This window comes from Mesoplodon densirostris, chromosome 14, assembly GCF_025265405.1.
Source record: "Mesoplodon densirostris isolate mMesDen1 chromosome 14, mMesDen1 primary haplotype, whole genome shotgun sequence".
NCBI classification, from domain to species: domain Eukaryota; kingdom Metazoa; phylum Chordata; class Mammalia; order Artiodactyla; family Ziphiidae; genus Mesoplodon; species Mesoplodon densirostris.
In genome coordinates, this window is record NC_082674.1 from 36,219,242 (window position 1) to 36,234,595 (window position 15,354).

The 15,354-nt window shown below is 38.4% G+C and overlaps 1 protein-coding gene across 4 annotated transcripts in view; it reads left to right on the plus strand.

Moving 5' to 3' along the window:
• The first annotated feature begins 14 nt into the window (after positions 1-14).
• The window catches only part of PPM1B (protein phosphatase, Mg2+/Mn2+ dependent 1B), an 82,857-nt gene continuing 67,517 nt past the window's right edge, over positions 15-15,354 (plus strand). For all 4 annotated transcript variants that reach the window (XM_060117922.1, XM_060117921.1, XM_060117923.1 and 1 more), the window contains exon 1: positions 15-442. The gene's annotated coding sequence lies outside the window, so the exon portion shown is untranslated. The remainder of the gene's footprint in view (positions 443-15,354) is intronic.

The following is a 15,354-nucleotide window of genomic DNA, read 5'->3' on the forward strand; positions in this document are numbered from 1 at the left end:
CAGGGTGCGGGGAGGGAGGTTGCAGAAGGAGCGGAGCGGCTGCTGCTCAATGGCGGAAAAGCCGCCGGTGCTCTGACCGCTTCGTCCCCCTAGCAGTTGCGGGGGAGTTTCCTGCCGGCGCGGCTGGAGTCTCTGTTTCTCAGGGTTCGGTGGCTGGAAGATGCTCCAGAGAGACGAGGCTGCGGCGGAGGAGGTGGCGGCGGCCGAATCGGCAACGGCACTAGGGTGGAGAGAAGGCGGCAGCGGCGGCGGCGGCGGCGTGCGGGGCCCAACGGTGTAAACAGCCCCGGAGGCGGCGGAGGCGGTGGCCAAGACCCCGAGGGGGAAGCGGCGGCTGAGCCAGGGTCGCGCCTCCGTTGGAAGCCTGGGCTGAGTGCAGCAGAGGGGTTCTGCGGCGGGCGCGAGCGGACGCCCTAGACCTCGCCTCCCTCCCTCGCCCCAGGTAAGGCCGCTGGGCGCCCCGCCGCAGGGGAAACGGCTCGCGGGCACCGCTGAGGCCCTGGACCGTTTTCGGGGTGCCGCCGAGCTGCGGCCGGGACCTCTCCCCGCTTAATCCTCGCCTCTTTCTCTCGGCCGCGGAGCCCAGAGGCGCGGAACGCCGGGCCTGGCTCCTGGCTAGGCCCCTTCCCCAGCCGCCGCCTCCGCGCTCGGCCGAGGCTGGGAGAGGCTCGGGGCAGGGAATTTTAGTTTGCTCCTGGAAGTAAACTGCTTGTCCCTGTTGTCTGCGAGCATCTCTTTCACCTGAAAACACTGGGGCTACTCCAGGCCGTAACTCGTCCCTTCCTGGTGCATGCCTGTTTGAAAACACTACCTTTTCCCATTTGTTTCCTGATTAGCTTCTGCCTTCCTCTGCGCTCCATTTCACTTCCTCGTTAAATCTTCTTTCTCGCTCTTCTGTCTACGCGTCTCACCACCTCCTTCCTCCTTAGCGACTTTATTTAAATCGTTTCTCTTTTTCTTCTCAGGAGACTCCAGTCTTCTCTTCCCTGCCTTCCCCAGCAGTCCTTTTCGGATGTCATTCTTTTTACTAGTGAAGTTCTTAAATGAAACTGCTATCGTCAGTATCCCAAATCTACCAGAGGCCCATTAAGAATAGACTCACCAGCTTTAAGTGGCAGATCAGTTTCTGATTTCATCGAGCCTAACATCCTTTTTAAAAAATTGTATTATTAAATGTAGAGTGTGGAAATAGCCCTGAAGTTATTTTTAAAATGAAGGGCTCAATGAGTGTTGGAAATAGTTATTTCATTTTTCAAGTTGCATGACCTCTAATGTCAGATTGAGCAGATCTAGAACATTTTTGCCTATCTTGTTTGGCAGAATGCTGCTTAAGGATTTTGATAGCGGCTCAAATTCATCACTATTCAAGTTGGCTTAAAAACAACTTGAAAACTTTAGAAAAAAAGACATGAGAACAACTAGGAAGCTGTTTTGATGAAGTCACTGTTAAATACCTTTTAAAATAGGCTCCACATGTTTAATGTATCAAAATAAAGTTGGCGGGAGTCTTGTAAAAAGGATTATTTAGGAATTTGAGTAGTCTTAAGAGTTATGTAGCTATTTTGGGGAAAACATTCTTTTCTGTTAACAAACGTTTACAACTCCTGTGATGTGAGAATTATCGAGGTTTACTGTGGGATTAACACAGGAACTCATTTTATTTGAGCTACTGCATGGATGTAGAAGTGGTAAATTGTTCAGGTTAGCGTAAATCAGTATGTTCTAGGAGATGCAGAAACATGCTATAGACACTGAATGTTAATAGACATTTCATTTACTTTCTCTGTTGTGCAATAGCAAAGTTCCTATTGTTGGCCTGCTTTTAAATAGAGCATTTCTAAATAAATGGTGAGGCAAGTTATTCTAATTATTATAGTAGTTTTTTCCAAGTGTATAGGCTTTTTTTTTTTTTTTTTGGCGGTACGCGGGCCTCTCACTGTTGTGGCCTCTCCCGTTGCGGAGCACAGGCTCCGGACGTGCAGGCTCAGCGGCCATGGCTCACGGGCCTAGCCGCTCCGCGGCATGTGGGATCTTCCCGGACCGGGGCACGAACCCGTGTCCCCTGCATCGGCAGGCAGACTCTCAACCACTGCGCCAGCAGGGAAGCCCCAAGTGTATAGCCTTTTAAAAAGATATAGTTGCGTTTTTACTATTAAAATGGTAATTTCTTTTTTAAAAAAATTTATTTATTTATTTTTGGCTGCATTGGGTCTGTGTTGCTGCCCACGGGCTTTCTCTAGTTGCGGCCAGCGGGGGCTACTCTTCGTTGCGGTGCGGGGCTTCTCATTGCGGTGGCTTCTCTTGTTGCGCGAGCAAGGGCTCTGGGCACGTGGGCTTCAGTAGTTGTGGCTCGCGTGCTCAGTAGTTGTGGCTCGCGGGCTCTAGAGCTCAGACTCACTAGTTGTGGCACACGGGCTTAGTTGCTCCGCGGCATGTGGGATGCTCCCAGTCCAGGGCTCGAACCCATTTCCCCTGCATTGGCAGGTGGATTCTTAACCACTGTGCCACCAGGGAAGCCTTGAAATGGTAATTTCTTAAAGGAATAATATTGGAGGCTTCTTGAATGGACAATGGTGTTGTTTCAGTAGAAGTTTTATTTAGTATTTACAACAGATTTTGTTAGTCAACAGATTTTCTTTCAGGGATAATCCTGATTTTTGCTGTGCTTCTTACCTTCTCTCACTGTCTTCTTAATCTTTTTTTTTTTTTAATGGTGTTTGTGTTTTCTCCTCTTCATTTATTTTTGCTCTCATAAAAAGTCTTACTACAGTTTCTGAAGTGTTTTTGTTGCACTGTCAGCATGATCTTTCATACCCGTTAGTTAAGATTTCCCCAGTTTCTTGGACATTACCCTTCGGATTTGTTCATGTTGTGATTATTCTCTGAGATGTGACCATCAGAACTTTCAACACCTGTTTTCTTATACTGGGTGTGATTTCTGTAAAGACTCCAGGAACAGGTGAAAGCCTTTTCAGTTAGCTTATGTTAGTTAGCTTATTAGCTTATGTTAGTAATTCACATGTAATTACCAAATCCCTTAAGATTACATCATTTGAAGGAATAGTATAGTGTCTAAAATATCTGTGCTTCTTAGAACGCCTCATTCACAAGTTGACGAGGTCAGAAAAAGTAGCTGTCGTTGAAAGTTTATTTTCTTATAAAGTACATTTTTTATGGAGTTTTTTGAATTAAAATGTGACGCTGATACACTATCTCTTGGCATTCGTGGAAGAGTAGAATTTGCCATAGTATTGTTTAGCGATTGTGGAGTTTCATTGAAAACTGGCTGAGCCAGTAGTGGAAGGATTGCAAACATGTCCTTGTAGATGGATTGGTAAACATTTATTGCACGTGATACTGGGAGTGAATGTTCCCCCCCATACTCAGTGGTGGTAGTTACATATATTATCTACATTATATGAATATTTGTATATTATATGTAATTACTTAAAAGTATTTTTTGACATTATCTAGCATAGAAAGTAAATAAAATAGAACTCTACAGTAGTCCTTCAAAAGATATTAATAAGGTGAATTAACTTATTAAAATATGATACATGGCATTTTACTTTTTTGTGAAATATGCCTTTCACAGTTCACTGATTTTAAGCAAAAATTAGTAGGGAAACAACTGAAGTATCAGAGTTCTAAGAGTTAAAATTTTTTTAAGTTCCAAAATTCTAATAGGAAAATTTATTTAAGTAATACATAGGTTAAAATTACAATGAGTGGTATGAGAATTTTGGGGAATATGGATTTTTGATGATTTTTCACACTGTGTGGATTAGGAGGATTGATTAATTGGGGATATGAGTAAGATTCCTAGAAATTGAGAAAACTCCAAAAGTGTAATCTGGATTACTACCCATCTCACTATCCTGTACTCAAACTAAACAGTGAAGGTATAATAGTGTCGATTTGGGGATTATTGATTTTTATAGTTTTTGCTTGACTGTCATAAAATTTATAAAGTAACAGAGCTTGTCATCAGCTTCTAGCAGCTGATCTAACAAGTATAGGTGAAGAAAAAGATACATGGGGGCTTCCCTGGTGACGCAGTGGTTGAGAGTCCGCCTGCTGATGCAGGGGACACGGGTTCGTGCCCCTGTCCGGGAAGATCCCACATGCCGTGGAGCGGCTGGGCCCGTGAGCCATGGGAGAGGCCACAGCAGTGGGAGGCCTGCGTACGGCAAAAAAAAAAAAAAAAGATACATGGGGTTCATAATCTGTTTTTTATTCTTGTCTTTGTTGGTGATACGTCTTTACATCAAAACACTGATTTAAAATAAAATAACTTTTGATATTTCAAACTAATTTAAGTATGCTTATATCTCTGATTAGCCATTTTGGAATCTTTTTTTTCAAATGAAACATTTCTAAGGTGATTTAGCCTCCTTGTTTAGATTTGACTTGAGTTACACTTTTCAGCATTCTGTCTCTCTGGTTTGTCCCCAGACCAGACCACCACCATTTAGACTAACTTGAGTGATTTGATTAGGTAGTTGAATCAGTGTTATAAAAATAAGTCTTCACTGAATTTTTGATAAAGGTATAAAGCTTTCCAAAAGTGTAGTCTATCTACTGTAGTTTGATTTCTCAGGCATTATGAAGATTTTGAGATTTAGTTTTTAGTATCATCTAGCAACCTAGGAAACAAATACCATGTGGTAGCTCATACCTGTTTTTTTTTTTTAAGTTTTCAAGTTTTATTTCTCCTCTTGAGTTTAATGTTAATGACAGACATAAACATTTTGCTCTGAATTATGGTAAGCCATGACACAGAATTTCTCAAGTAAATTTTTTTTCTTTTGCTACAGCTAACTTCTGACCACATCTACAATATCTTAACATATGATACCCTTCGTAATAACTTATTGAAGAACCCAGTAGTTTAACAATCAATTGTATTTTAACTTGTTCATATATTTAGACATTTAACATGATTTGTAACATTTACAGCATAGTTTGCCAATTTCATGCTTTTATGACTTAATAAGTAGTTTAATAGTAACTTGCTAAAAATGGATTCATAGTTTTGGAGTATGTTAAAATATATCAAGATTATATTTATTGGCTTTACATTGATTTATTTCTTGAAAATTAAAGATCTTAAAGTTTAGAAACATAATGCTAGTTGGAAAACTTGTTTTGCATCCTTTTGAATAAAAGAAGATCTACTAAAACATGGTCTGAAGTTTAGATGAGAGAGAAACATTGCAAGACTTGTATTTAATATTAAGGAACTTGTTTTACTTTTAGAGATGGGACCAATTACTGGTAGTGATATAGGGAGGGTAAGGCCTGTGTCCGGTATTGCTGGTGCTTTTTGTCTATGTAGAATGATCTCCATTTCAAAATAGGCTGTGAATGAAAAGTGCATTTGTATGAAAGAAACGTGAAAAACCTTTTCTTTCATGGAAAACTGTTGTCAAATGTGGTTATGTTATTAAGTATAATCAAGTTTGTTATATAAGAAAAAAACCAAGTGTATAGATTTTGTTTGATAGATAGTACATACCTGAGAAGAAGTAGGTTTGATAAATTTGTGAAGTTCTGAAGGATTTCAAAGAACTTTTAAAAGCTTGAGGGTAATGTCACTGATTCTTAAGTATAATTGCATTTTCTTGGTGTAGGTATGTATAAGTGCACTCCTAACCTTGAAAAGGGATGGTTAATAGATGTTCTTATGAATAGGAGAATCTAGGAGTGTCCATATTACTCATGGGTGCTTAAGCTATTTTGGCAAAGAGTTTTTCTTTTTCCATTTTCTGATTAAAGCAAACAACTCTGAGTTAAGGAACTGGTGCTATCTGTTGAACACAGGTGGCCCTTCCTAGTCTTACAAAGGGAAATAATTAAACTCAAAGCAACTCTAAATGATAGAATGTGTGGGAGATCAAGTTTAGATATGAGAGGCTTCTTGTTACTTCTCTAGGCTACCAACCCATTGAGAAGTAAAAAATTCAGTAGAGCTTAATAGTATTTAGTTTGTGGGCTACCCTCCTCTTACCCCCCAATTATTCTTGCATTCACTGAGTGCCTTCTAATATGCAAGGTTCCATTCCAGGCAGGAGGCCCAACAAAATAGACAAAATCCCTGCCCTCGGAGATCCGTTAACAAACTCTTCCTTAATTTACATTACAACTCTGCTTCCTTTGTGGATGATTTAATTATGAGTGGGATTTGGCATCTATGGTGTTTTCTACACTTTGCTGAGAAGCTATGATTAGAGCTTTACTATTTTTGACAAGAGAGAGGGAAGAAGAGTTTTTCTGTAACTGGATAAAAACTGGAATATGAAAAGAGGAAGTAGGAAGGGGGAAATGTTGTTGTACCTAAGATTAAAATGTGAGCCAAAGATAAAAAAAAGAAATCCCTACATTAGGCATGAGGGAAGCTGGGGGAAACACCATGTACTGTCCAACCTTGGTTAGAGGAGTTCTTGGACAGGAGAATGGGAGGAAAGATGGGATAATGGGAGGAGGGTAAACAGGACTTTTAACAAGTCTGGTTTAAATAACTTGGTTTAAAGTTTAAATAACTTTATGTACCTATAAAATATATGTTATTATTTGTGTTTGGAAAAGACCCTGTTGTTTCTCTTCTTTTGCGAATATAGCTGAAACATTAATGGTTGGCCAATAGTGTCTGAAATACTGCCACTGATTTGTGACTGCTGTTTTGTCTCTAGTTATAAGACGATTCTCTTGAAGATACCTGATGGAGTCAATCTGTCTCTTAGGTTTATTGTGCTCATATTGATCTGTATATAGCCACTGCTTCCCTTAATTCCGTAGTTGTGGTATATTACTTGAAGTTGTGTCTTTGTCTTCCTGCATTGTAAGTTTCTGCATGAGGATGTCCTCTTGCACTTAGTGATGAAGTACGTGCTTAGTTTTCTACTTCTGTTCTTTAGCTTTAATAGTGATGATCCAGTTTGGTAAAGATGGCTTTTCTTAAGTTTACACAAACATTGCACACTTTTAAGATAAGCATGAGAGATCTTTGATGTTCGTTTTTTGTTTTAATGCATAATGGTCTTTTGCTTTCATTAGTGAGTCATTGAGTCAGAGTTTCATGTGATCTTGCTTGCTTCAGTGAATTGAGATCGATTTTTTTTATTTTAAAGCAAATCAACTTGTGTTTATTTCAGTGCCCCAATATAAAAATGAACACTAGTTCCATTCATGACCTAGGAGACCTCCTTTATAGCACTCAAATAAGCCTTCAAATTTCTAGTTTCACTTTTAATGTATTTATCACTTATCAAAACTGATGTGCAAAAGAACTTGAACTTTTGAATATATTAAATTTAGTACTGTAATTTGGATCAGGTTCATTTAACTGTTCAACATTTGGACATCTTTGAGTGCCTGTATTTTAGATGGAAAAACAAAACAAAAACAACCTTACTTGATTTCTTAAATTATCTCTTATAACTGAGTTTGTTTATATGATTCAAAATTTAATTAAAGCTTTGGTGGTTCTAGGTCCTAAATGTAAGGAAACTGAGTTTAATTTCTTTATGTTCAGCTGTTATGGAGTGTTTTGAATCAAAATGTGAAAGTGAAATGGTAACTTTTAGCTCAGTACATAATAAGAGTTAAGTTATACTTTCATTTTGTTTTTGTTTTATAAAATCTAACTCTAGTTCATAAGGGAAATAGAGGCTTATAAGGATTAAGTGATGATGTAGGATGTTATTGCTCTTATCTTACATCTTGAGTCTTTTTTTCAGAGATAGGTTTGTATTTTAGTTCAGGTTATTTGCTCTTGTACTTTTGATTTGTGTTGCTTTTTCTGCCTGTCTTTGCTTACTTGATTTTTATTTAAGTACAGGGTGGCTACCAGGTCTGGAAACACAGATGCATACACAATAAATGGTTTATTGATGTTATAGAATATGTTAAAATAATATCTATGTTTTCAGACTTTATGACCTACAAAGTGGAATTCATGTAGGTGGGTCTTTTGTTTTGGTTCGGATATATATTACATGGCCAAGTTATGGAGTCAGGTATAAGGTATATTTTGAATATAAAGGAGTAGAGATGCATAGTTAATTATAGAGAGCTGTCTGGAATAACACTGACCCTGGGTTTTAAGAGGACTGACAATGATCTAACAAGGTAAAAATAAGTGTGATGGTTAACTGGTTGTGTGATATTTTGTCTAACAAAGTTTGGGAGATGCTAGATAGCAGTAGCTTCAGGATTATACTTGAACGATAGTCAGAGGTGCTGGCCAAACAGTGACGACATTAAAAGAGTATGTTTTTAGGCCTTAAATTTGTTATTTGTAATTCTTCTTAGTCACCTAAGAATGAAAACTGGTCTACATCCACAGACCTAGGTGAGAATTACTGTTTCACAAATGTGCATGAGACGTCTTTTCCAAAGATTTAGATACATATTTCTGAATCTTTGCTACTCTGTGCTTTTAGGTAATGCTGTAGGATGCTTGGCACTGTTCTGTTATGTTTGTATGTGTATATTAAGTGTAAGAAATCTTTGTACTAGGAGTGGGTTATGTTTCTGGAAAAAGTTCCAAAAGGAGGAAGGTGATTGGAAGCATAGACTCTAAAGTCAGACTACCTGGATTTGAATCCCTCTTCCACCACTCTGTAGATGGGTGATTTAAAGCAAGTTACTTAATGTTTCTAAGCCTCAGTGTTCTTGTTTGTTAAGTGAGGATATTTCATAAAATTGTTGGGTTGGAGTATTCCAGGTAGTCATTACCATAGAGCCTTGGAACGTCTGAGTGCTTTCTCTTATTGCTATACTAAATGATATATGGTAAACCAGGAGGCAGAAGACCCTGTTTGAGGTTCCCACTGAACGTTTTAATGATCCTGTGACTTTGTGAGTTACTTATTCTTTCTCCAATTTAGTGGCTTTAATCTGTAATGTGTTATTTTGCATTAAGGCTGAGGGCTCGGACCATCTGGTGTCTTGAGGTCCTTTTGACTCTTAAATTAAGAGTTCTGGGCTTCCCTGGTGGCGCAGTGGTTGAGAGTCTGCCTGCTGATGCAGGGGACACGGGTTCATGCCCTGGTCCGGGAAGATCCCACATGCCACGGAGCCTGTGCGTCCGGAGCCTGTGCTCCGCAACAGGAGAGGCCACAACAGTTAGAGGCCAGCGTACCGCAAAAAAAAAAAAAAAAAAAAAAAAAAAAAGAGTTGTGTTTTAAGATTGTCATTTTCTACCAAAGTGTAAGCAACATAAGGACAACAACTGTGTTAGTTTTGTGTGCAGATTTATCCATGTATCTATATTATATTCTATAAATAGTTGCTGAATAAATTTTCCCATAAAAACAGTATCTTTTAGCGGGAGGAGAATAAAGAGTAAGAAGAGGGGAGGGAGGTTTGCATTCCTTCTCAAGGACTTGATGCTTAACGTGTTAAAGGTATGAACACAAATTTCCTGCTATTCAATTTTTATTTAGTAAAGTAAATATTGTCTGCTAGTGTTCGATCGTTTGGGGAACAAAGATTATCTGAGTCTGCCGTGTGTGGTATGAGGAAAGGAGTAAACGTGTATATGAATTATTATACAAGGTGAAAAGTAAGAATGCTATAAAGGAATTATAAGTATGTTTTATATATTAAGAATCTTTATAAAATGTATAAAAGTCAAATGGCAGTGTAATTAGATAGTCTTACCTTTTAATGCCTTGTTCTCACTTGTAGAAATCAGATGCTTAAAAGGAAAAACATCAGGGTTGTGAACTTTAGGAAAGTTTAGGACCTTGAGAGCTTTTAGGGAAACTTAAGACTAATATTTGAGGAGGAAATTGATGAAAAAAATTTAATAAGTATATAATCTCATTGCATTCTGGCATTTTTATTATGAAAATTTTTAATCCTACGGAATATTGTAACAGTACATTGAGTTCATATATGCCACCACCTAAATTCGATGGTATTTTATATTTTTGCTCTATTTGCTTCATCCATAATCTTGCCGAACCATTTAAAAATAAATTATAGACATCATGTCACTTCACCCCTAAATACTTAAGTATGAATCTCCAAAAAATGACATTTTCCTCAATACTTAAAATATTTTTATCGTACGTAACACAATTATCTAATCCCCAGAAGTCATGTAATCCCCAATCCAGATGTCTTATAAAGTTTTTTCCCCTCTATACCAAGGTCCAGTGAGGATCTTGTATTACATTGCATTTGCTGTTGTGTCTCAATTCTCTTTTAAATTTAAACACCAGTTTTAAAAACTAACTTTCTCAAGAGACCAATTATTTTGTAAAATACCCTGTATTCAGAATTTGTCTGATTGTTTTTTTGAAACTTGTTTAAAACTTAACTAAAGACTGCGTTGAATTCAGGTTAAATAAACATTTGGCCAGGATACTTCATAGGTGATGCTGCTTCGTATTACATCACATCGGGGGTACAAAATGATTGCGTCGCACTATTTGTGGTACTAAGTTTGATCGCTGGGTTAAGGTGGTGATTGCTAGATGTCTCCATGGACAAGAAACGTTTTCTCTTTTATGATTACCGGGTAATTCATGGCATACTTTGTTACTATAGAAATCCATTTCTCCTTCAGACTTTGACTTAATGGATGTATTGATTTTTTTAAAATTTTTATTTATTTTATTTTATTTTTTGGCTGTGTTGGGTCTTGTTGCTGTGCGCGGGCTTTCTCTAGTTGTGGCGAGTGGGGGCTACTCTTCATTGCGGTGGCTTCTCTTGTGGAGCACAGGCTCCAGGCGCGTGGGCTTCAGTAGTTGTGGCACGCGGGCTTGGTAGTTGTGGTAGGCTTGTTGTGCACAGGCTTAGTTGCTCTGCGGCATGTGGGATTTTCCCGGACCAGGGCTTGAACCTGTGTCCCCTGCATTGGCAGGCGGATTCTTAACCACTGCGCCACCAGGGATGCCCTTGATTTCTTTTTTAAAGACGGATCTTGACAGGGGTTATCAAACCGTAGCTCACTGGCCAAATTTGGTCTGCTGCCTGTTTTTGTAAATAAAGTTTTATTGGAACACAGCCATGCTCATTTGTTTGCATACTGTCTGGCTGCTTTCCCACTACTATGGCAGGGTTGAGTAGCTGTGACAGAAACCATATGGCCCTGCAAAGCCCCGAATATTTACTATTTGGTTCTTTAAAGAATAAGTTTGCTGACCCCTGATTTGTATTCTTCCGTTTTTCTCATTATGTTGATAGTAGTGGTATAAAATTGGTGTTTATATAATTGGTGTTTAAATGTTGCCTCTCCTGCATCCTGATGTTATTCAAGGTATAAAGGTTGCTTTTCACATGATTAAAATTGTGAAGTTTTTGCTTATGTCCCCCAAACCATAAAGTATACACAGTTATAGTGCTATACATGGTATACAAAATCATATGTTAAAAACAAATATTTCAGGCATAAAAAGAATAAAGAACATAAAGTACCCACTACCCAGCTTATTTTAGGGTATAGAACACTATTGGTATAGTTGAAGCCCTTCTGTAATCTTCCTGGATACCATCGTTTCTTTCCCACTGTCTTGAATTTTGTGCCTACCCTCACATATACAATCTCCATGTATGTATCTATGTGTAAATAGCGTATAGGACTGTTTTAAGATAGTTTATAGTTTCTGAGCATGATTGTATATGGAATTTTTTTGTACAATTAGCTTTTTTTACTTAACATTTCTGCAAAGTTTTTCCTTGTTGATCTATTCCTCTTTTTAAATAGTATTGCATAGTATCTCATTGTGTGATTATAATACATTTTGTCTAGTGTCTTTGGATGAACATTTGGATTATTTTTGTATTTATATACAATCGTGCTGAAACATAATTTACATCTTTTTGTATATATGTGTGAGAGTTTCTCTAGAGCACAAAGTTAGGAGTATAACTCCTGAATTGTAGGTTATTCTAATCCTACAACCTACCTAAATATTTTGAAATTCTCTCCAAAGTGGCTGTACCAATTTATACTCTGGCCAGTGGTATATAAAAGTGCCTGTTGCTCTATATCAATATCAGTGCTGTCCTATATAAATATAATGTTGGTCATACATGTAACTTAAAATCTTCTTGTAGTTACATTAAACAAAAAAGGTGAAGTTAATGTTAGTGATGTATTTAGTATATGAAAAATGTCATTTTGGTATGTAAACAATAGCAGTGAGATTTTTGCATTCTCTTTTTTCTATTAAATCTTCAAAATATGGCATGTATTTTATATTTAACAGTAAGTCTCAATTTGCATTAGCCACATTTCAGATTCTTACTAGTCACAAGTGTCTAGTAGCTACTGTATCAGACAGCACAGCTCTATATCCTTGTCTCCATTTGGTACTGAGAATCTTTTCCCCCCCTCAATGTACTGAGAGAGAAATGATGTTTCATTGTACCTTAATTTTGCATTTTCCTATTACTAGTGAGGATGAACATTCTCATATGTTTATTGGCCATTTAAATTTCCCCTTTTGTATATTTGCTATTATCATTTCCCCTATTTTCTATTTTCCTGTTTGTTTTTTTCTTTTTTTAAAAAATTTTATTTATTTTTGGCTGCGTCGGGGCACGCAGGTTCTTTGTTGAAGCAGGCGGGATTGTTCGTTGCGGGCGTGCGGGTTTTCTCTTCTCTAGTGGTGGTGCGCAGCTCCAGGGAGTGTGGGCTCTGGAGTTGAGGCACCGTTTGGGCTTAGTTGCCCCGCGGCATGTGGGATCTTAGTTTGCTGACCAGTGATAGAACCGGTGTCCCCTGCATTGTAAGGCGGATTCTTTACCACTGGACCACCAAGGAAGTCCCTGTTTTTTTCTTAATGACAAAATCTTATAGGCATAGATATGGATTTACTTTGCCATTAGAATGCTGGTGTTTTTGTTAATCGTGTTTAAGAGTTTTTACGGATTAATTTTTAGACAGTGTTTCTATAAAATGACACATTAAACATTTTAACCTAAAGCCAGTTTTAAAATGACTCCAAAAGTATTTGGATTGAAGTGAATGCTTGGAAGAATAATGCTTGAATGGTTATATGAGGGAGAGAAGGGGGACACAGTGATTTCTTTATACTTAAACAATCCTTTGTGTATATTTGTTTTCCTTCCCTTTGCTTGGGGCTTAGTCTTGCTTCTTCTTTCCTTAACTCTAATCTCAAGGACCCATAGGAAGAGCTAGGCGGAGTGGATTCTGGCCTAGAGCCAAAGATGTTTTCAAAAAGGGCTGTAGGGCTCCACTGAGGTAGGGAGTTGGGGATGCTTTATGCTGCATCTGGAAACAAACCAGGTGACAAATTCATTAGTGTGTTCTCTGTCTGCACTTAAGTGGGTATAATTGTCTGGGTGCTTTAAATGTGAAACGCAAAAAGTAAAATTCCTGGAAATCCAGAACTGCCTGTACTTAATAAATGTTACAGTGGATGATAGGGGTTAATCAGTCTTCCAATATAATATTTTTGTGAATGTTGGAATGGCTGACAGGATATCTTTTCTTGAAGAAGTATTTTTTAACTTAATGTGTATTTTACTCAATACTTGCTAGGTGCCAAGGTCACAAATTAGGATGTGAGGGGATAAGGAAGGTGAAAACGTTGAAAGGAATATGAATGATTATATAGGAGTGGTAAGAGGGTGGGGTGAAAGGTTGGAGAAGGCATCAAGAAGATGTTATTTCATAGGCGTGTTGAATGATTTGGTTAGCTTAAAGAGATAGGGCAAATTGTGAGGTGGGAGTGAGCATGATGTACTTGGCCTGTGTAAGTCCTCGGCTGGGCAGGTTAGAGAAGAAGGTTCCAGACTGGATATTTTGTACTCAATTTTAGTTGGGGAGTGGGAAGCAACTTTATCTTTTGGGGACAGGTAAGGTATGTTTTAGGGAAATCAAGTTGGTGGTAATCTGTAAGGTGGATTGAAGGAAGGGGAGATTGAAGTCAGGGAGACCAATTAGGAGGCTGTCAGATAATCCAGAGAATAGGTCATAAGGCTCAAGATTATGATGGAGGATAAGTGAGATACTTAAATGGAAGATGTGTTGGGACATGGTATATAGTGGTTGGATTTATATAAAAGATTTATGGTTTCTAGCCCAAGTTACTAAAAGAGAGATTACGAATAGGTAGATTAACAGGTAGTTAGTACAAATAGTAGTTAGATTGGGATATGAAGGTGGTTTGGGGGCAGAGATGAAGATTTTGGTTATGTTATGTTTGAAGAGCTATGTACAGCAGCCAAACTTAATGATTAAAATCTAGACTAAAATTCATCTGAGAAGTCAATCTAGAAGTGATGGTTGAAGCAATGAGATTGGATCAGAGGGCAGATACTATGTTTTGGGTTGAAGGCTAATTACTGTTTTGGGGGGCCCACTTCCCTCTTGAAGTTAGGAGGCTGAAGGAAGAAGTATGAACATGGATGATTGTGAGTGTTTTGAATTCGAGTGTTTTGAAAGTCAGCAGAGGTGTCAAGAGTTTCGGGAAGGGAGGAATTATCAGTAGTGTGAAGTGCCACAAAGTACCTTGTCTTGAGAAGCCTCCTTTTTAGGACCAGACTGATAGATGAGCTAATTTTTTTGAGCAGGAGCCGATTCTACCAAGCAAAACATCAGTGTTTGAGTTGTTTTGCCAGGAATGTTGGGGATTTTTGTACTGACATGGTTATATATTATATCTTTTTCTTATAAATTTATTTACTTTATTTATTATTTTGGCTGCGTTGGGTCTTCGTTGCTGCGTGCGGGCTTTCTCTAGTTGCGGCAAGCGGAGGCTACTCTTCGTTGCGGTGCGCAGACTTCTCATTGCAGTGGCTTCTCTTGTTGCGGAGCATGGGCTCTAGGCACGCGGGCTCAGTTGTTGTGGCATGTGGGCTTTAGAGCTCAGGCTCAGTAGCTGTAGCACATGGGCTTAGTTGGTCTGCGGCATGTGGGATCTTCCTGGACCAGAGCTCGAACCCGTGTCCCCTGCATTGGCAGGAGGATTCTTAACCACTGTGTCACCAGGGAAGCCCTGATAATGGTTATATATTATATCTCGAGAAAATATTCTCCATATGAAACATTCTAGATAAGTTGTTCATACTATGACCATGTTCCAGGGTAAAGTAAAATCACTTTGGTGAATATTAGGATTATGATTGTACTTTAGAGTCATGTTCTGTTCCACTTCACTAACTTCTTATAAAGATAGCACTAAAATGATTAGATAATCAAACCTGCAAATTTGTCTCCAAAAGCTTCATGAAACCTTTGCTCTCAGATTTTTTTTTTTTTTTTTTTTTTTTTTTTTACTTTTTTACTTTTTGTAATCGGGAGTCATTTACTTAGGTTGGAGAATAGGACAAAGAACAACCAGAAGTAAAATCATGTAGCCCTGAACTTAT